Source organism: Watersipora subatra, chromosome 2 (genome assembly GCF_963576615.1).
Source record: "Watersipora subatra chromosome 2, tzWatSuba1.1, whole genome shotgun sequence".
NCBI lineage: Eukaryota > Metazoa > Bryozoa > Gymnolaemata > Cheilostomatida > Watersiporidae > Watersipora > Watersipora subatra.
In genome coordinates this window covers 43311311-43334673 of record NC_088709.1, presented here as the reverse complement: position 1 = coordinate 43334673, position 23363 = coordinate 43311311, and the positions used below count along the sequence as shown (strand labels likewise).

Here is a 23363-nt window from a genome sequence, read left to right as displayed (position 1 = left end):
TGAATTTCTCCAACGGCAAGGGTTGACTGAGACGGAGATGTCCCATTATCATAAACTCATTTACTGCCTCAATGTAAGTGCATATGTAAAAAAATTAAATATATTATTTCCATTTGCCGAACGTCAAATTTTAGCATATATACCAAAGTTTCACCTTTGACATATGGAAACAATATGACGTTTCAAATATGATAGCAATATGCATGTTTCTCAATAGTTGGTCGTGTGTGAATTTGTTTTTCATTGTGATTGTCCATCTATAGCTATTGAAATCTTGGAATAACGAATTCATACCGCAGAAGGTTTGATCTTGTAACTTCTGTTCAAAGGTCCAACACCTAACTAATTAAGCTACACGAGATGGATAGATTTTGCTAGGCAATATATGTCGTTAAATATGAGCAAATACGTCACCGCTTTCCGTCACAATGCAACACAATGGCGTAGCGTCATGAGAAGCGGTAGGTTTTATTAGTAAGCTTACTCAAATTATCCATTGGTAATGTGCCAGGCTAATAGAAAGTGGCAGGCAGTTCTCTTTACCTCTCGTTGTTTACAAGCTGATTTTTAATACCGGGCAACGCCGGGTAGCACAGCTAGTTATTGTACATATATACAGTGCACCCTCAAGATACAATTACCCTGATATACGATTTTTTCACCTTACGAAGTTGAACATGGTGAGGTTTTTACCTCAAAAATTGGAGTTGCGATCTCTTAGACAGGGCTAGTTTAGCTTGCCAGAAAATTTCATTTCGTTACGTATTAAATTTATTTTAAGTGTGCAGTAAGATAATAAGCATTGATACACTTTTGCCTCCTCTCTGCTCTACTCGCTACATGTACCGGCTCAAGTCACATTACTGCAAAGGTATATACGTACTGTATAGTAAATAGAATTTCTTTTTTTTTGGATAGCCATTAAATGGTCAAGTGTGCGAGAGGCCACTTTCGAGAACTGCATCGCTTGACCTTTTTGGTTGAATTAGGTTAAAAATGTTTTAACCAGATTTGCTAAAAGTTATAGTGAAAGCGTAGACAGAAACTGCTACGTGATAAACTTTCAGTGACAAAAAACTTTGAGATACAGTGAAATAGCTAAAAAATACATACTTAAACTTAGCTTCAAGTGTGTTTAGTAAGCTATATTTATTTGAAGTGAACTCAATGTTTATTTTATACCTACGTGTGTCTTGAAGGTAAGAACTCCTTACCGTATGTACTATGTACTGCATATGGTACACACATTATAATGATGCATTTTATTGCAGATCATAACTACTAAATACAATACAGGTACTGTAGGTAATTATAGTTACTGAAGTTAACATACTATTTTGTTAGTAGCTCTCAATATGTACAACATTTTCATAAAATTTTGATGATTTTTACTAGGGAATATTTGCATTGTATAATGACAATGGTTTCTATACCCCTACATACGATTTTTTCGCCATACAGTGCCAATGCTGGAATGGATCAACATAGTATCCGGAGGGTGCACTGTAAAGCTAATTGGACAGAAGAGCCATATTTAGAGGGAAGAGGGGAGGTGCTTAAATAGCCTTACTATTCCTCTTGTTCTAAATTGAAGAAACAAGAAGACCTGCTGGTCTAAACTGCAAAAAAATAAATTATGACGAAAATTGTGGAAACAGAGTAAATTTGGAGTTATCTACCCATGATCAGCGCTTTATTATTATTTTTTATGTTGATCTTCTTTTTCATTGTTTTATGATTTTTTGTAGATTTTTGAAGTAGAATATTGATGTATTATTGCCTGAGATTCGTAGCTCAGCTGAGATTTATGGGAAGCGTGCTGATGGGCCCCTTAAAGGTCTGCCGATAAGTGGAGTAGTTGGAGATCAGCAGGGTGTTCTTGTAGGACAGCTTTGCTTCTGCAGAGGACAAGCAAAATACATGTGAGACTTTTTACGGATTGTTTAGTTCTTGCTGTTAGATGTGCTGCCATCTTTTTAAGGTTGCTCTCTACGTTAGTTCAGATTCCTTTACGATGTTTTGGTGTTTTACCTAACTATACAATGAAATTTGACGTTATTTCAGTTCTTCTATTTTATCAAGCAGTTACATTTTTAACATCTTTCAGAGAGCAGTCTAACATACTTGTCGGGGAAATCAGTAAATCTTAAACTTGTTAGCCGCATTTATAAACTCTGTTTTTGTTTTTGGGCAGCCAAAGTGTAAGTTCAAGTCATGAGCTACTGCCGACATCCTGACTATTAAAAAGTGATAAGGGGGGCATGAGGGGCCCCCCTTATCACTTTCATGACTGTAAACACTACAGTCATGACAGGGGTAAGGGGGGAAGGGGAGCATGAGGCCTCCCCTCCCCTCTCCTCCCCCCTTATCTGTAGTGTTTTTCGACGTGCATAACCTGACGTGCAAATGCTACTAATCTTTACCAAATTGGGATTTGAGCAGAAAATTCAAAATTTTCAGACTCTTACCAAACATTTGGCTATTGATGACATCTTACTATATTTAATTTTTTATGGTACAATTAGTAAAAAGACAAGATGAGAAATGTTTTTTATTTCACAGGTTTTGCTAGAATACACAACTGTACCCAATCATTAGAATCTTTTTAAATCATCATAAGAAAAATATTTGCGGATTCATAACAAATCACGTTTTGAACAGCCTTCTGCAAAGAGCTATGAGCGAAAACCGACTTATGACCTTATTTAAATCAGCGTTTTCTTACAATTACTGTAAATGTTTATCTAGTCGATTATTATAGTGAACTGTTAAATCATTGCATAAATAATTTTTCTGTTTTTAAAAATTTACATTAAATTGTTAAAACTACGTTTATCATTACGATTATTATGATTTCTATCTATTAAGTAAGTAGCAAAATCTTTGATCCTACCTACTTGATGCTCAAATACTATCTCAATTTGCTCTCTATGACAATTTTCCAACAATGATAGATTAGGATTGGAGTTGTTGCCTCATCATTCAAAGTGTTTGCCGATGAGCAAAGAGCAAACAAGGAGTTGTGACTCCCTGTTTGAGGCCCCATATGGCTACTCGCTTAACACTTGATGCGAGCATCGTCTCACCTCTAGTTGGGTGGAACCATTACCCTATGCGCACAATTGTTACTGTGGACCCAAATTTGCTGACTCCGTGAAAATTCACATTATTTTGGAGAAGCTATAAAAGTTCATGACCTGTTCTTCACATTCATAGTGTAGATTGGTAGCTAAGCATTCGGTGAATATAATAATATCTCTACAACTAGTTCATGGTATTATTGTAATATTTTTTCACTATCTGTCATATTGTATTGTATTGTCGTACTGTCACTATTGTTACTATCTGTCATATTGTATTGTCGTACTGTCACTATTGTTACTATCTGTCATATTGTATTGTCATACTGTCACTATTGTTACTATCTGTCATATTGTATTGTATCGTATTGTCATACTGTCACTATTGTTACTATCTGTCCTATTATATTGTATTGTCATACTGTCACTATTGTTACTATTTGTCATATGGTATTGCATCATATTGTCATACTGACACTCTTGCTACTATCGGTCATATTGTATTGTATTGTCATACTGTCACTATTGTTACTATCTGTCATATTGTATCGTATTGTCATACTGTCACTATTGTTGCTATCTGTCATATTGTATTGTATCGTATTGTCATACTGTCACTATTGTTACTATCTGCTATATTGTATTGTCATACTGTCACTATTGTTACTGTCTGCTATATTGTATTGTCATACTGTCATTATTGTTACTATTTGTCATATTGTATTGTATCATATTGTCATACTGTCACTATTGTTATTATCTGTCATATTGTATTGTCATACTGTGACTATTGTTACTATCTGTCATATTGTATTGTATTGTCATACTGTCACTATTGTTACTATCTGTCATATTGTATTGTATCGTATTGTCATACTGTCCCTGTTGTTACTATCTGTCATATTGTATTGTATCGTATTGTCATACTGTCACTATTGTTACTATCTGCTATATTGTATTGTCATACTGTGACTATTGTTACTATCTGTCATATTGTATTGTATTGTCATACTGTCACTATTGTTACTATCTGTCGTATTGTATCGTATTGTCATACTGTCCCTGTTGTTACTATCTGTCATATTGTATTGTATCGTATTGTCATACTGTCCCTGTTGTTACTATCTGTCATATTGTATTGTATTGTCGTACTGTCACTATTGTTACTATCTGTCATATTGTATTGTCGTACTGTCACTATTGTTACTATCTGTCATATTGTATTGTCATACTGTCACTATTGTTACTATCTGTCCCATTATATTGTATTGTCATACTGTCACTATTGTTACTATTTGTCATATGGTATTGCATCATATTGTCATACTGACACTCTTGCTACTATCGGTCATATTGTATTGTATTGTCATACTGTCACTATTGTTACTATCTGTCATATTGTATCGTATTGTCATACTGTCACTATTGTTGCTATCTGTCATATTGTATTGTATCGTATTGTCATACTGTCACTATTGTTACTATCTGCTATATTGTATTGTCATACTGTCATTATTGTTACTATTTGTCATATTGTATTGTATCATATTGTCATACTGTCACTATTGTTACTATCTGTCATATTGTATTGTATCATATTGTCATACTGTCACTATTGTTATTATCTGTCATATTGTATTGTCATACTGTGACTATTGTTACTATCTGTCATATTGTATTGTATTGTCATACTGTCACTATTGTTACTATCTGTCATATTGTATCATATTGTCATACTGTCACTATTGTTACTATTTGTCATATTGTATTGTATCATATTGTCATACTGTCACTATTGTTACTATCTGTCATATTGTATTGTATTGTCATACTGTCACTATAGTTACTATCTGTCATATTGTATCGTATTGTCATACAGTCACTATTGTTACTATCTGTCATATTGTATTGTATCGTATTGTCATACTGTCCCTGTTGTTAATATCTGTTACTACCTATTTGATGCTCAAATGCAATTCCAAGTTGCTATTTATCATTGGCATAAAAGTAAATATTATTATCTTTTACTACAGCTATGGTACTGGTTGTTTTCTCCTATACAATACTGGGGCTGAAATAGTCCAGTCAAACCTGGGCCTACTCACTACTGTAGCCTACAAGCTGGGAAAAGATGCTCCACCCGTGTATGCTCTAGAGGTCAGCGTTTCACTCTGTTTTACTTTCTTGTATAACACGTGGCGATATCTAGAGTTTTTATAGTTACAGTGGACTCCCGTACAACAATAATTCATTCAGGTGGCATTTTAGGGCAAAAGTTTCATGTAGAGTAGTAAGGAAACTTATAGTTATTATCTAATGCAAACTGGTGAAGTAGAAAAAATTTTTTTTTCTGTTATTTTCTTTTTTTCGTACTTGTCACAAATTAGTAAGAAAATAGTAAATCAACCTTAGTAGCTATATATATAACTTATATTTAATCTATTAACCTAAAAATTATTACCATCGTAACTTCTTGCAATGGTAATAACTTTCTTATTTCCTTCTTTAATTGGCGTTGTCAAACTTAGGACCTATATGGATAACAAAAAGTTATATATGTAGTTATATGGTTATATGCAGATAATAAATTAATGTTCATAGTAAATATTATATTAAAATCTAAAATGCACAATAAACTTTCACATTCGCTTACTTCTCACTAATTTTCGTTCCACTCATGCATATACTAAGCATATCAACCATTTACTAAACATGAAGAATGCTGAACATAGCGGGAGAGCGAGCATCATATCTCTCATGCATTGCAGGAGGGATTTCGGTGAATAGCTTATTGGCATCTTCATTATTCCCATGTATTCAGCACGCCGACGGCCAAATTTGAATTTCGAGAGAAAGGTATGTTGATGTCATACGGTAAAAAACTGTTGAATGGCTTGGGCAAAAAGACATAGTGTTCCACATCGTAAGATGAAAATCTGTATAACAGGGACATCACAACCCACGAGTGCATTGTATGTTAGAGTTATCATTCCATAATATAGTAAGTAGTTAACAACTGAATATTTACTAGGCAATGCTTGTTAGTTACTCTCTTAACTATGTGCATAACTCTGAACCAGAAGTTCACAACCTGTTCAGCTAATTCTGTAAGTAGCTGCCCAGTTACATATCTCATGACTAAATGTTTATTATTATTCATTACATTGAGAATTGTTTATTTGTTCATATCAGATAACGTTATAACAAGAGCAGACAACTCTTGGTACCGCATAATCATATATTTGATCACTTTTACTTGAAGTTATGTGATGTTTGTTCAAATCATCGCTCACAGGCATTGTTCATGCCAAGTGTATCATAAACAAGTTCAAATTATTAGTTCATTTGTAGGGTTCTGTAGCCATAGCTGGAGCTTGCATTTGTTGGCTTTGGGATAATCTCGGTATCATCAGCGATTCTGCTGGGTCAGGTGACTAGATTCCCTTCTTTAACACTACTTATTCTGTTCATGATATGTTTAGTCATACCTTCAATCCTATAGTGGTGTGCAAAATTATGGCAACTCTCCCTTTGTTGTGTTCATTCTTGATTGAAAGACATTCACATCTTCTCATCTCAGCTGAGCTCTTTGTGCGCAATCTATACATATTCTAAAGCTTAGTGTCTTTTCATCTAATTACGTTGAAAAAAAATTGGTATTTGCGGTCCTTGACTAATTTTTTGTGATACTTGAGCAGCACTTGTGGTACTTCACTAAAACTTGAGATACTTGAGTACGACTTGTGGTAGTTGAGTAGCACTTGTGATACTACAGTAGTACTTGTGATGCATATTGTCAGAGGAATTGTTCTGATGTAGAGACTCTAGCAGCCACAGTAGACAGCACAGCAGGCTGTTATTTTGTACCAGCCTTCACAGGTCTCTTCTGTCCACACTGGTAGCCTGATGCAAGGGGGTGAGTGACTTACATCCCTAGTTCTACTTCTAACTAGTCGTACTTCGACTTACCAGCTTGAGGCGTGTCAGGACTGAGCTTGTATTTCATTTCAGGTTTAAGTAATTTGTATCTCAAATCAATTGTTTTTATATAAACTTACTAAATACAAATTTATCCATTCCCACCATGTGACAAATCCCTAAAACTAGGATATTACAATGGAAAAACTTGTTATAATAGTTTCAGTTCACCACATCTTATTCTTTCTATTCATCATTTGAATTTTTATAAATTCTTATAATTCTTACCCGATTTTAGGGATGTTTTACTATGGCCAGCTTATATCCAAGATAGGCTCATATGTGGGGATATACAGTACCCTTTTGAAAATACTATAAGTTTTTACAGTGTAACAAGTTTTAAACATTCACAGTGTTTACTAATTTCTTTATAACAATCTTCTCTACCTTTTCTGAAATTCCATTAGATTATAATAATAGTAATATCATTTGCATCACACAAGCTAGTCAGCATGGCTTCCAACATGAATGTCCAACAGGGCTGTGCAATTTGGCTGACAGATATGGTTGTTCCATATGCCTACTCAATATGGCTGCACAAAATGGCCGTTCAATATGGCTGCCCAACGTGGCTGTTCAATATGGCTGCCCTAGATAGCTGTTTAATATGGCTGCACAAGATGGCTGTTCAATATGGCTGCACAAAATGGTTGCCCAACATGGCTGACCAGCATGGACATGAATCATTAAAATACCACAGTTCCTTAAATACCTAAGTAAACTTCTTTTTAGTGGATTGGAAGTTGTCCCCTCTTTCCAGAAATAAATCTCCTTGCTGTTGGTGAAGTTCAAACACGCATCATTGTAGATAAACTAAATTATTTATGTTACTGAAAATACAGAGTAGTAGGTATACATGGTGACATCTATGACCAGAGCTAATCTTCTTGTATTGTAGAACGATATGCGGCCTGTCAACACGCACAACAAAGGCACATAACGTTAGTGCAGCTCTGGAAGCCGTCTGCTATCAGACCAGAGAGGTAAATTTCTTCTGGATACACTGAGCTCTACTAGTCATTATGGTTTTATGTCCAAGGTGCATACGAAATCTATTTATAGATTTTAGACGCTATGAATAGCGACAGCGGCATCCCTCTGGCATCTCTCCAGGTCGACGGAGGTATGACTCATAATTCTCTACTCATGCAAATGCAAGCAGACCTCGTCGGGATTCCCGTCGGTAAGACATCTGTGGGGCCATCTAAAGGTTGGAGGTTATCTAAAGCTTTTAGTGGGGCACTGTACCTTTTTGCCGGCTTTGTGTGAGATGTTTGTGTATTTAGATTGCAATTGATTTCAAGAATTTGTTTACAGCTAATAATTTTGATCTGTTGTCTGTGAAAGTCGAGTTAAGCCGTGGTCACACGATGGCCAAACCGACTTGGGTTTGGTTTGGTTCGGAGGTTGTTTTACTTCGGTTTGGCTAAGTCACATGTCACACGGCATCCGAAGTCACTTCGCTATCTAGATACCGTACACATGAATACAGGACACTGTTTCAGTAGTAGTTTTTATGTGAGCTAAATATTTTTATTGTAAACAAAAGACTTTGAGGAACAATTATTAATTATAATTATGCCGCAGATTTATCAGAAGATCGTTCAGCTGCTCAAAACAAAGCACTCGATACAAAGATTTTGCCAACCCTTCCAATCAACAAAATTATATTTTTGTTAACATGGAATGTTTTTCTATGCTGAGTACATAACAAAAACAGTGTTTATCATAGTACTGTGGTTTTACATAAATAAATCAGTCAACGATTCTTCATCAGGATGAGTATGACACATTACTTCAATTCTACACAAAAGAAAACAACAACCATTATCTTACATTTATGCAAAACTTGAGTGCAACATCTTACATTTATGCAACACAATCACAAGTCCGGGTGAGCTTTGTCGTAAATTGCTTCATGTTGTTTATTTAACGAAATAAAAAAATTGTCCCATTTATTTTTCAACTTTGCTCACACGCACGTAAAGAGAAATGTGACGCGTGCTCGCTAGAGTTTTAACCAGCCAATAAGAGCAAGGGTTTGGCCACAAAATATTGAGCAAGATCGAAATGGTTCGTTTCGGTCCAGAAATGTGTTTGGCCAAACAGTTTACAGCTGACACCGACGTTGTTTTGCGTCGTTTAGTTCGTTTTGGCTCTCGTGTGACCAACCCTTTAGACCTCCCTATGCTTGAGAAATCCGGTGTTTAGAAAGGGGCATTTCATTGGTGTTTGAGTGGTTACATAAGCCAATCATACCTGATGGTGTTTGGTTATTTTTAGTAAACAAACTGTACTGACAGCGTATGTAATGCTCAATGGAATTATCCCTTCGTTTATCCAAATGATATTTTATTATTTTATAATTATAGTCTATTTATATTGAATATTTTAGTTCGGCCTTTCGTTCCAGAGACGACAGCACTCGGTGCAGCAATGGCTGCCGGGTACTGCATTGGAGTATGGAGTTTAAATCCTGAGGATTTGTCTGCCATCACTACTGATGTCTTTCAACGTCTCATATTTGAGGAAGGTAGGTGTCAGGATCACTGTGGACGAATTGCCTTTTTTTTGTTTTATGTTTCACAAACTGCCTTACAACGGAGAGCACGGGTATGCACCACTTCTTTCTTAAATATAGTGGAGCCACTTGCATTTCTTGTAATCTGACACCAGCCAACTCAAAGCTCTTCTCACCCAGCAAACTCAGTAGTGTGGGCAGAGTTGGAGTCATCCTTGGTTTTTTATTACTCCATGGGCAATAATTTCATTACAAATAATAAAAAGACAAATTCATGCAAAGATCATAAAAAGGACAACTTTGTCAATAAAATAATTGGTTAGACATAGCGTTTAAAATATATTTCTTTGGTATGAGGACAGATATTATGCGGAGCATCATTAATTGGTTAAATTAATGATGCTCCGTCATGCATCATCATAATTGGTTAAACACATTGCGTTTAAAATACCTTTCTTTGTTAAGGGAATGGATATTAGGTGGAGCATTGTTAAAGTTAGCAATGACATTTTGAAAATAATTTTTAGAGCTTTTATGCAATTTGTTTATGAAAGTTGAAATATGTTGAAAACCTGTAGCTGTGATCCAAAAAACGAGGACACAAACCATGACAGATCCTCAACTTGTAAGGATGATGTAAAATAAGCATGTTCCATATACATGTAGCATTACAAGTATTGTTATTTCTCCAAAGGTATCTAATCTCTGAAATCAGACTCCCTTCTTGAGCAGCTAATCAAATTTTAAACAAGACCGAGTCTGTTGTTGTTGTGAACACCTACATGTTAGTTTTCTAGCCTGTGCACCAGGTGTACATACTTCCTAACCCTTGGCTGAGTGACTGTAGTTCGTTGTATAACTTACGTATTCATACGTATTGTGATCTCTTCTCATTGGTTGTTCAGAGAGAAATAAGAGGTTCAGGCGGTGGACTGATGCTGTAGAGAGATCAAAGCTCTGGGACACCCTCGGAGAGGATACAGGTAGGATGTATTTCCTATTATGGTCAATTATTATAGCATTCATTTCAAGATGAACTTAGACAAGAATTTATCAGAAAGTATCAGTACTTTTATATCATTTGTGATAGTATGGGATGTTTGAGTTGATCTGACTGCCAGGATGTTTCAAGATTAAAATCGATGAAACTTGATTGCAGTTAAAATGTTCAGATCGAGTGAAGGTGTGATTATGATAGAATGATTATGATGAATAGAGACTGTAATGCTGCAACTTGAACACAATAACTGATATCAACTATAGCAACAATAACAAATAGGAGCTAGTGACATCATTTCGCACATATTCTTCTTCTGAGCATTTCGACCATGGCTGAAGTCTTTTTAATTTTAATCTTGAAACGTCCTGTTTGTCGGATCACCTCAAACATCAAATAGGATCTCAATTGATAGAAAAATACTGATACTTTCTAATAAAATATACTAAAATTTAATATAAGTTTAATTATAATGCTTTGAGTAAGAAAATGAAACTGATAAATTCATTAAACATTATCACTTATACATAGTCATGATTATAATCACCATGTTTCCATTCAGTGAAGTTTTCTCTTATAGGAGTTGTTATTCCTTGAACTAACAGAAGGTTATATGTAACCAGCCTTTATAAGTTCTGTTTGATTATGTGAAAGTGCAAAGTAGGTACATAATCCAATAAACTAAGCTATTCCAACTGTTTGTTTTTTAAGGTTATTTATTCTTAATATTTTCGTACTAATCATTTTTTTGAGGATTTGGGTATAAATAGCTAATTGAATCAAAATAATTTTATTGTAAAAAATTAATATTAACTACCACAGCGGGAATAACAAAATGCAGTCTGTAATACAAACTGAATATTACTCATAGCAGTTGACCTCTTCAAAGAGTACAATTTAATTTTCAAATAGTACCTCATGAGTAGCTGGTTGATTGTATGGTAGGAATGACAACTCCAGGTATGAATAAGAGTAGTTATAGTACATAATCTTTACTCTGATAAGAGCCCTGTCTGTCTCTTTGAAGCCAGGCTTAGAGGTTAAGAATAAATAATACACTACACAGTAATTGAACTCAGATACTCAAGTGTTCCACTCAGGCAGACTACTAACTTCACTGTTCAACCACCCTGTAGTGTTGTGGAATAATTGTGCACATAGCTGTTACACATGATGATCTCTTACCATACACCAGACTGCCAGGGTCGTACCACAATATTAAATAATCCATGGTAGTGCTATAGTAGGACCCTGGGATACGCCCGCAATTCGTTCCGGGATTGGGACCGCAAAATGAAATTGCTGTATGGTGGGCCTCTTAGCATCTATGTTTTTTGAATCTTTTATTTGGAGAAATACCCGCAAAAAAGCCTGTTTCTGGCAACTGTTGAAAATATTCATAAAGTTACTCATCCACCTGTCATTAAAACTGCCCATAAAGTCACTCGTGAGAATTTTTTCTGGATGTTTGTGCAATAAATCTAGTAATTCAAACAAACCAATAACTTTCCTTCTGCCGATGAAGTTTGGTATCTCACTCTTCTTTGACTTTTGTTTATTGCTAGCAGACCCATTTCCATAGTACCTAATTTTTGGTTCTCCCTTTTTTATCACCATCAGGACTCATAGCTAATGAATTAAAGTTTGATATAAGTATTAAAAACACAGCGTAAATACCGATATCCGTAAAGACTCACTGTAAAGAGTGGTCTCTCTCTGAAGGCTACTCTAAATAGCATAAATTTGACCGATCAAAGGTCAAAAGGTCAACACATTGACAAGTTGGGTAGCTGTATCATGGCCTAACAACGTACCAGCAAGGATATGGATTGATGTGTGTTTTTCAAAACAGTTTTAATGCTAGTTTATGTATAGGATATATTGCTCACAGATTGAAGTGAGCCTAGAAGATTCAAAAGTTGCATGAATTTATTCGTAATATTACTAGTAGGAGGAAGTAGGTGATTAATATATATTCCATATATTATATACTATTTTATATCTATTAATACGGTGATTAATATCTGTTTTAATAACTTAATATTATCTTAAACAAAAAATCTCAAAAATAAAAGAATAAACTAAAGTAGACATTTTTGAAAGTTAACAACTCGCGAGAATGACCTTGACACCTTCCTGAAATAGCCAATACAGTTATTAGTCGATGACATCACAGAACTAATGTAAAACGATGAAGCCTCATGAGCAAAAATATAAATTTCACAATTTCAGCTTTTAGTAATAAAAGTATTTTAAATGGTTTACTAGTGGCTGTAGTAGTAAGCTAATAAGTTATGTTCTGTCATCTTTCTTCTTGAACTTAAACTTCTCTTCTTGTGGTTAAGAGGTCAAGGACAACTCAAAGTTAAATTTAGTATACCATCTATAACACATTGTTGTATTCAAAACAATTTATTCACATTTTTGTCTAAAGCTTTATCACTTCGGCTGCTGCTATAGCTTCATTGCATCCATTGGTCTATAACTAGTGACTGCTGTCGTGTACAGAAGCTGTTTGAGCACTTACAAAATCTACCAACATCTAAAATCTATTACTTATTAAATACTATACTTTCTGCTACAAACTTGTTGTAATTGTACAAAAATGGTTAATAAATTAACTTTTATGGAATTTCAACAAAATTTCATAAAATAAAAGCAAATAGCTATCTTGCAGTAATTTTTTAAAATGAAATCACTATTATTTTAAGAAGGTAATGTTTTTTATACAGCCCAAAAATGCATTAGAGTAATTTTCATAAATCTGTCGATAATTTTATATTTTTGTTAAAAGTTGGGTTTTGGGCAGTTTTGCTGTTATTTATTTTGAAAGAGACAAACAATTAAAATATTGTCTCATCATAGAGGTCATCTTAGCAACACTTACTTTTTGTCAATTTTCTATGTCCGGTTTTAGGAATTTTATATTTATAATCTTTTCTCGTATGAAATCAATACATCTGTCTTTTGACAACTCGTGCTTAGTCAAAACACATGAAATGTGTCTAAAAATAGCAACACTGTTCGCCAACAGCAAACACATTTAAAACAGTCTTTGTAGCACTGCGTGACATAAATATTATTACATGCCTTGTTTGTCCTTACTGCAGTTGCTAAGCTTTTAATGGCGTGTGGCACGTGTCTGGCTGACAGCCTAACAACCGCCATGCACGAGACAACGTTGTAGCTGCTGAGAGGTTTTAGTAAAGGTCGTCAAACATTAATATACTCGCATGGTTTAAAGGTTGACTTGCAACAAAATTCACATTACTGTTATTTGGTATCAAAAGATTCGCCATGTCTTACTCAGTTGTAGGTGCAAAATATATGGGAATGTGATTACAAGCTCTTGAAAGCTAAAAAAGGAACAGTTAATTGCAGCCACACGAGATCGGCGTAGATTGGAATCAGTTTATTTCTCTGACGTATGCAAACGTTTTGGTTATTGTTTTGACACCTGATGTTCTCACGTAAATTGAAAGGTCAATAATAGGCTCAATATAAAGCTTCTCGTAGCAGTAGTTTATGACAAGCACTTCAGGGTTTTACCGGAAAGCCCGTATCAAATATAAATGCTCGCTACTTTACAGTTTTGGTTCGGCTTGGCCTAATCGTCTAGCCGTAATCTGATGTGCCCTATACTTCCTGCCAAACAGCGCGAATAATTTCTACAGCATTTGTCGACCATCACAGGTGACCAACAGGCTCGTCATGCTTATCAGAGGACGATATGCATTTTTTCGAGCCAAGGTTAAAAAATTAAACGAGTTTTTACAGTGGGTCATGAGATATCAGTGCTCAAAATGGCAGCATTACAATGATGATGAAATAGATGCGTAAGGACAATATACATTGTTTTATTGAATGTGTGAAGTATATTTGTGAAAATATTTCGACGAATGAGGTTGCATGAAAGTGTAAACAGAAGTCATCTTGTTCATCTACGTCCCGTTTGAGCCGTTTTGGAAAGAGATTCTAATCTGCCGCAGTTTTGTAATGGTGGCAATTAACTGTTCGTTTTTGAGCTTTAAAAGCTTGTAATTACATTTCCACATATTTTGCACCTACCACTCAACAGAGTAAGACATGGTGAGTCTTTTGATACCAAATAACTGTAATGTGAATTTTGTTGCAAGTCAACCTTTAAAGTTTCCTTTTTTAGCTTGATTTCTTTAAAACGACATGTATCTATATATAATGTATATAAAATATATATAATAAATATATATAAAATCTATATTAAAATAGGTATTAATTAAATGAAAAAAGAAAGTGAAAGTTTAGTTTTCACGTGAGTAGAATATGATGATGTCCATATGCTCAGTAGCACTGCAGCTAGTCAACATGCTGGGTCCACCAAAGTTGGTACAACTTGGTAATGAAAATAACATTCACTATCTCATTACAATAAAAAAGTAGGCTGGTTTTGGTTAATTTAGGTTTAACAAGTGGCTCTTGACATCTCTCTTTAAGTTCCTAAGTATTGAAATATTATGTAAGTTTATTGGTAGACTGTTCCATTGTGATGAAACTCTATATTCAATTGTTTTTCAACTATGATTAGAAATCACAAGAGCATATCTTTATATAGTTTGAATTGTTATTAGAGTATATCCTTATATGGTATGAATTGTTATTAGAGCATGTCCTTATATGGTATGAATTGTGATTAGAGCATATCCTTATATGGTGTGAATTGTTATCAGAGCATGTCCTTATATGGTATGAATTGTGATTAGATCATATCTTTATATAGTTTGAATTGTTATTAGAGCATATCCTTATATGGTATGTATTGTTATTAGAGATTATCCTTATATGGTATGAATTGTTATTAGAGCATATCCTTGTATGGTATGTATTGTTATTGGAGCATATCCTTATATGGTATGAATTGTTATTAGAGCATGTCCTTATATGGTATGAATTGTGATTAGAGCATATCCTTATATGGTATGAATTGTTATCAGAGCATATCCTTATATGGTATGAATTGTTATTAGATCATATCCTTATATGGTATGAATTGTGATTAGAGCATGTCTTCATATGGTATGATTTGTGATTAGAGCATATCCTTATGTGATATTAATTGTTATTGGAGCATATCCTTATATTGTATGAATTGTTATTAGAGCATGTCTTTATATGGTGTGAATTGTTATTAGATTAGATCCTTATATGGTATGAATTGTTATTGGAGCATATCCTTATATTGTATGAATTGTGATTAGAGTATATCCTTATATGGTATGAATTATTATTAGAGCATGTCCTTATATGGTATGAATTGTTATCAGAGCATGTCCTTATACGATAGGAATTGTTATCAGAGCATGTCCTTATATGGTATGAATTGTGATTAGAGCATGGCTTCATATGGTATGAATTAGTGCTGGGCACGAGTACTTCTTGGTCGACGAGTTTAGACCCGCCCCCTTCTGTTCGGGTTTTTCGAGTATCGGGTAGCTAGTAGTGCTAGGCTCGGGTATTTCTTTGCCTACGGGTTTTTCGGGTATCGGGTTTGTTGATATGGATTTTATGTTTAAATTTTCTGAACAGATATATCTTCAAATTTATAAAGCAATTAGATTCCTTTTCAAATTATTTATCATTTTTCACAGTTTTTATCGACCGACATTCGTACTTGCATATTTGGACTAATATTTGAATAATTGTTCAGTTCAGACCTGCAGCATCATACTCGGGCATTACTTACTCCATGTTTAGATGTTTATTGGAATTCATGTTTGCATCAAACTGTCCAACCATCTCATTAAACTCAGTCAGCGTTCAAAAACGATGCGTTTTCCCCGAGCTTCAGACATGTTACTATATTAGTGCAGCATTATGATACTGTTGAGTTATTTCTAGCCTTAGGTCTACAAATTATAGACTTAGATGTTAACTGTTGGGTATTGACCAATCACGAGAGCCATGGTTTGACTTCACATTAATGTAAGCAGATGCTTGAGGTGGTTTCACTTTGCAACTTTGCCTGCTATGGTTTGGGTTTGCTTACTTAGCTAAAATCTATGTTCAAAGACTTCTAAAACAGAATACAACAAACAAAACCATACCCATAGGAAAGTTTGTATCAGTGTAGAAGTTTTAATAGAATTGAATTTGTTTTTAATAACCCGATGAAAAAATTTTAATTTATTATTACTCTGAGATGTGTGAGCTTTTTCATGTAATTGTAAACAAGACAATCTGGTTCTAGTTTGTGTTCTGATAGATGCACCCTGTAATAACTTACCTATTGGCATATGTAAGTGTCTGCATGACAAGTTCAAGCAGGTGACTTTGCGCTATTCCAGATCAGCGTTTTCTTATATTGTAGAATAATAACACCGTAATACAGGTACTTTCATACTGTAACATGCATTTGAAACTGCATTGTGACAAGCTACTGCAGGTGCTTACATTTGGTTTGCTCTGCAAGTGCTTTATCTACATCTAATTATAGCTGAATCCCACGTGATTGCACGGCTCTCTCTCTCTTCAGTCCATCGATTGGTTTCAGTGGAATTCAGACAACGTCTGCTGCTCACATTTCACCTGTTAATTTTCACTTCTTTCTATTTATAATTGTGGTTGCTCATAACCTGATATTACTGAGCGCAGGTGATTTCTCTTAGACACATAGTTGAGATCCTTTAGAAGAGTTGGGGGTGGTACTGGTACTCCGAGTGTATTGAGTTTATGTCAAAGGAAAGCATTATAAAACAATAGTTAGCAATACAGCACAATTTTCAATTTCAAAATAACTAACAATAAACTGTTTTTCAGTCCTTAAAATAATATTACTAAAGTAGAAGATGAAATGTTTACAATATTTAAAGATGAACTTACCCAAAATTTTAACAGATTTTATCAGAAAGTATTTTTGACAGAATTTTTCTATTACATGTATTTGCAATTGTTTTTAAAGTTTGAGGTCATCTGACTTCCAGTAGGTTTCAAGATTAAAATTGACAAAAATTGATCGCAGTTAAATTGCTCAGAATAAGATTATGTGTAAAATGAAGTCACTAGTTGTTATCCTTGTAATAGTTGACATCAGCTATTACTTTCAAGCTGCAGCAGTATTTTGGACTCCTCAGTGATTGAACCTTCTGCTTCATACCACATACTGTTGCTTATTAAGTAACCACTTGATTGTATAAATGGATATCCTGCTGATGTTATTAGCGACATACTCTTTTTCATGAGCCTACAACTCCAATTATTACAGTTCTGGTTGAAAAGCTATTAAATAAAACATGGAATCAGGCTATACTATTATTTCATCACAAACAATAAAGACAGTGTCTGTAGGGTTTGTTGTTATGCTGCTAATGAATGATGTTGTGGTAATGCGGACAATTCATATACAAAAAGACAGCGCTGTTGTTTTTCCTTGAATTTATGCATTGTCATCTGTTCAATGATGTTGATATATATTTCCCTGTCTTATCCTATAGACGGTAGAGAATTATATTCCTTTTGCAAAAATCTATACTAAGACTTCTCTACTACTGATCATATATTCCAGCTCACCAAACTCTTATCAATCACATCACCAAGTCTTTAAACATATCGCCTTATAACAAACTTGCTCCTTTCTCTTTATGTGTTACAGGCTTTAAAATCCTCTGTAAACTCTGCCTAGATTATTTCTATTTATCTTTTCACACATATAACAAACATCGTGTTCTACTCTGTGACACCAACGTACTACACCTGCCATCGTATGTTTCAGTTTATGAACTTTTTGTTACTACAACCTTCAATTCACTATCCTGGCTTCTCTGCAAGACAATTAGATTACCAACTTTTAAAATGCATTTGTTCATTTCACTCAATAAATCTGGATTTTTGTTTCTTCATTTTTTGCTCCGTTCATATGGTGCTTCATGTCGATTTCATCATCTTCATACTTTTTGTAAACAATGCAAGTCATAGAGACTTGTCTGGGAGGCTTTCAGAAACAATAGGAATTTAAATAAGAAATATAACAGAACAAGAATACATATTTTATTGATGCTCATAGTTGAGCTCATGCTGTTGATTTGTTACTAGGAAACAACTCTGGTTTCATCTGCTTGCTGTATTAGCAATACCTGACAACTTGGTGTATTTGTAGATGCCATAACCAACAAACAAGGCATGGTCTCTACATGTGGAGTATACGCCTTTATTACTATGGCATCAGCTATACTGGCTCACTCACTCTCATGACATCCTACCAGGTTCAGTCTAAAATGTTCAGATTTAGTAGTTGTCTGCTCAGCGCCACAACATTAAGGTGCGACAACTATTGACACCACTAGTTTCGTAGCACAAAACCTTCATATGACATTCAGGTTATGGAGTTGTGTTACACCTTGCTTATTAGGCAATCCGGTTTACATGGCCATCGAGTTCTCACCGCACCATTCTTGAGCTCGATCTGGAATTTCCAGAAAAAAGCCTAAGCAATTTTTAGGTAGTAATTTGATCAAATTAAAACAACTGGCTCATACTAGTTTGGATGTCTTTGTTTCAGCAGGAATGTTGTAATTGCTATTTAACCTATTCTAAAAGGTTACTATTAAAGGTTACAATCAAATTTAATTAGAGAGAGAATTTCTATTTCAATTGAAGCTATATTTATATTTCTCTGATTCCATGTTGAACCACTAGTATTTGTGTCAGTTATCTCGTTTATATGATAATTACCTTTATTTATACTTCATGTCAAGGTCATGGTATTTACTATTTGTTACTTATGTTTGATGATTCCTGTGTTGAATTGTCTCCAGAGTAAATGATTGTCTTGGCCCTTCTCAATTCTGTTTTTGTTCTCATTGCATGAGAAAGCATCAGGCACTATTGGAATTATTCTCTCTTATAATGCAAACATAAATTATCAAAGCCAACTGATTCCCATCATATATGTATCTTCTTACCATGGAGACTCAGCTGCAATAATGTGTCATAAATGGTGTCTTTTTATGTTTTGATTTTTAAATAAAATGTATGAATTTTGGCTTAACACTTTCACAGCCAACCATGTACAAATTCGAGTATCTGCCTAGTGCCAGCCATTTTACCGAAAACTGCCGATATTGCTTCATGATATGTAGGCTATACAGTACTTTTTTAATTTCAATCTCTATCCAGAACATTTTTGATACATATTTTATTTTGCCAACATTTTAACCAACATTGCTATGCAAAAATTCAATGGATCTATACTTTGTGCGATGATAAAGCTATGTGAAGCTACCATCGATGCGAAGCTAAAATGATCCTCCACAATGTTCCTTACTTTTACAAAACTATTACTTTCACCACTATCAGAGACAGTACTGCTGCTTTAATTATCTGTATAATCACGAAAATCTGAATCTGAATTGGCTATAAGGTCATCAACATAACTAATTACCTGTTTTCTGACTCGCGCGCGGTACTTAATGAACTCTCACAAAAAATGTACATTTTTAGATTAAAAATTTTCAAACAAAAGTTTAAAATTGCTTCGTTGTTTAGGCTAATTTTTATAGAGAAATCATCGGACAATACTGCCAATATCATAAAAGTCTTAAAGACCGTCGGTTATGTTTTCAACGAATAATAAAATGAAGTTACTACGCAATTGCTGGGTAAGTCGCAATAATGCGTCTATGGCAGCGAAAGGGTTAAAAAATTCTTAAATTAAAAACAGATTCGATTCAATGACCGTTGCATTGACTCAAGATTATCTGATTGGTTTGTTAATCCATCATTTCGTATTATTTGTGAACCAACACAAACCAGGGCAAAGAACAGTAATCAAGCTTATTTTTACAAGATTTCCAAAATTTCTCATCGCACCTCTTGACCGGTTTCCGACAATAGAAAAAGCTTCAACTTCAAAATATTTTTAGATATATTGATAAATTAGGAGTGCATAAAGAAAGGTGTTATATTATCATTTGAATGAAAACACTAGTAACTAAGTATTGATAAAAGGTCATCATTTGATTTTCAAGCCAATAGTTGAGATATATTTGTACAAACCAAATATAAATATGCAACTCGTTTCATTCTTTCAAAAAATAAAAGTTTAAAGTGAAAAATAAGTTTTTCCATTCTTTTTAATTTTGTTTCACAATAAAAAGAAAGATCAAACACCTTGGTCAACCTTATCTCATTAATTGAATAATCTTACCATACATTAGGAGTCGTCTACTCCAAATTTATCACTGCGCATTCACAACTGCATGTACATGAATTTCCAAATCTTCACTTTGCCCTAATTTTTAGCATTTTCACTACCATTAGATATTTTTCTGTCTAGACACCCACTAACACTTCCTACAACTAGAGTCTGTTTATGATTTACAATGACTAGACATGCACGATGTTTCGGTTTGATCCGGCGGTTGCGGTTAGTTTATATTAAATCGAGCCGAATGTTTTATTTTCTGACATCGGACAAAACCAAAAACACCGGTTAACCGGTATGAGTTTGAGGTGCGATTTTTTGGTGCGGTTTCGGTTTCCATATAAAAACTGTGCCTGCGTGCTTGGGCAGTTACACAGACTCTTCCATGGAAATTGACACTATTTTCTCTTGAAAGGTTTATTAATCTTTACTTTACCTATACGTAGATATCACATCCATTCTCGAAAGCTATTTATTCCTCCCGCTGCCTTAAACGCATTCACGCGTTTTCTAGGGTTCACTGCCATAGACGCATTATTGCGACTTTCCCAGCAATTACGTAGTAACCTGATTTTATTATTCGTTGACAACATAACCCACGGTCTTTAAGACTTTTATGAAATTGACAGTGTTGTCCGAAAACTTCTTTAGAAAAATTAGCCTAAGACAACGAAGCAATTTTAAACTTTCTAACCTAAAAGCAAACATTTTTTGTTTGAGTTCATTAAGTACCGCACGCGAGTCAGAAAACAGGTAATTAGTTATGTTGATGGCATTATAGCCAATTCAGATTTTCGTGATTATACAGATAATTAAAGCAGCAGCATTGTCTCTGATAGTGGTGAAAGTAATAGTTTTGAAAGAGTAAGGAACATTGTGGAGAATCGTTTTAGCTTCGCATCGATCGTAGCTTCACATAGCTTTATCATCGCACAAAGTACAGATCCATTAAATCTTTGCATACCCTAGGACACTTATATTTCGCTAGTATTTAGTTTCGTGAGTAGCATACAGTGTAAAATTTCACCGCACCTTAATTTCGCAGCTCTGATGAGTGCGAAAATATAGTGATGTGAAAATAAATGCAGTGAAACAAACATAATTAGATTCCTCAGGTTCAGTTCACCGCAGGCCTGTATTCACTGGTTGCAAGTTGGGGCGGCTAATGTTAGGCGACTAGTTGTGAACACATGGGGGTGTTGAGGGGGTGGTGTAAGCCCCCCAACTGGTTTTTCTTATGTAGGGCCTCAGCCGGGCCTCTCGGGTGAAGTTTTAAAACATTTTATCGGAAAGTATTAACATTTTTCTATTTTTTGAGATTATTTTTGTTTTAGGTGATGTGACTTTTTAAATTTTTAAAGGTGGTGATGTTTTTAAATTAAAATAGGCAAAACTTACCGCACATAAAACGCTCAGAAAAAAGACATCTTTTTCTTTTGAGCGTTTTAACGAAAATCAATTTTACCAATTTTATTTTAAGTTCATACGGAAGTTTCCACGCTTTCAATGGGATTTGGCCAAGCGGATGTTTGGTAAAACTTGATATTTTGCATAAAGATCGTTAACAAGAATATTTTGCAGCTGATGATGATAATAATGACGCCTAAGAACTGCTAAAAGTGGATGTTTGTCTCTATGGCTTCGAATAAAGTGATATTCTACAGCGATAAAAACCGTCTCCATAGCCCTTGGGCAAATAACTTTTCGAATAAATGATGTTGAGGTCGAGTTATCTGAAGCAATTTATCATTGCGTGGGAATGGACCAAACAAATCCATTCGAGTTAACCTTGTGTTTGAGATGAAATGTTACATTTTATCCGAGGGCGAGTTATCCGAGTTTGACTGTACTTAGCCGCAAAAAGTTCCTAAAAATTTGGGATGGCTCAGCCGGCCAGCTGCTCCAGGGAATACGGGCTTGGTTCACCGATAAGAAAAAAATTTCAATTTGGGACTAGTTTGTAATTGTGAGCCGCAGGTAGAATGGTGTGGGCGAGGTCGATAATGCAATTTGTTCGCTTGCTGCCATTTGTTTCTTGGACTATCAATGAACAAAGCTAGTTAATTTTGCGGTTCCGCTCGTTTGTTATGATAGTTTAGTTTCGCACACGAAATGTTCGCGAGAGGATGTCTCCGCGAAAACGCGAAAGTTAGATGAGGCAAATAATTAAGTGTCTTAGGGTAGCAATGTTAGTTAAAATGTTGTCAAAATAAAATATGTACCGTAACAAAAATGTTCTAGATAGAGATTGAAAAAATTACTGTATACATATCATGAAGCAATATCGGCAATTTTCGGTAAAATGGCTTGCACTGGGTAGATACTTGAATTTGTACATGGTTGGCAGTGAAAGGGTTAAATTTCATTACAAAAATCTGAAGTTAAGGTTCATGAAATGAGGATGTTCGGGTTGCCTCGGTGTCAGGTTATCCGCAATCAATTGTGAAATCATTTGACACCGTGGTGAGTCCTCATGTGTGTTGGTTATGAACGCTGTTCGATTGAAGTTGAGGTCGATAACCGAATTGGCATGGGGAAACAAATCGTGCAGGTCTAACAATGACTCTTATCTGCCAAGACAAAACCATCGAACCAACATGTTCTAGCTTGTGC

General features: G+C 34.7%; 1 pseudogene; it reads left to right on the top strand.

The window, feature by feature from the left end:
• The window catches only part of LOC137388228 (glycerol kinase 3-like), a 55630-nt pseudogene that overhangs the window by 5166 nt on the left and 27101 nt on the right, over positions 1-23363 (top strand).